At 51.9% G+C, this 555-nt stretch overlaps 1 protein-coding gene across 1 annotated transcript in view; it reads right to left on the minus strand.

The window, feature by feature from the left end:
• The window catches only part of LOC119588649, a gene marked incomplete at its 5' end in the record, with an annotated part of 57,199 nt that overhangs the window by 28,955 nt on the left and 27,689 nt on the right, over positions 1-555 (minus strand). The gene's annotated exons all lie outside the window — the stretch shown is intronic.

The following is a 555-nucleotide window of genomic DNA, read 5'->3' on the forward strand; positions in this document are numbered from 1 at the left end:
TGACCGGTCTAACTCGGCCTTGCGACTGCGGCTCCTCCCCTGCGCAGCGGCGTAACCCAACGGCGCCCGCGGTTCAGTCCCTCCACACACGGTGGAGGGACTGCTCACTCGAGGCAGACAGACGGCAATGAGGGCAGGTCCAATACCATTTGATGAGAGGAGCGTGTCGGCCGCTTAGTGGCTTACGGGCATAAATGTTGCCGTCCGGACGAGAGATCTCCGACTGGTAATTTTCTCTTGATGAAATTCCAACACCTGTGCGCTTCGCGGAATTCAGCACACAGGTATGCCAGGGCACGACCCCAGAACCGAATCCCAAGAGCGAAAGTAGCTGACTACAGCAATGAGGTTAATTCACGTAATGCTTTCCGCGTCATTCTTCAGCGGACTTCCTTTTCTTTCAATTAGTTTCTCATCTTTCTGCTCTCTTCAACGGTGCTTTGTGATTATCCTCGGGAAGGTATCCCCTCTTCCAGCTTATCATTATTCTTTACCACACCTGCACGAACCATCATTATTGCTACCACCATCAACATCATTATTGTCATCGTAAGC

Source organism: Penaeus monodon, chromosome 24 (assembly GCF_015228065.2).
Source record: "Penaeus monodon isolate SGIC_2016 chromosome 24, NSTDA_Pmon_1, whole genome shotgun sequence".
NCBI lineage: Eukaryota > Metazoa > Arthropoda > Malacostraca > Decapoda > Penaeidae > Penaeus > Penaeus monodon.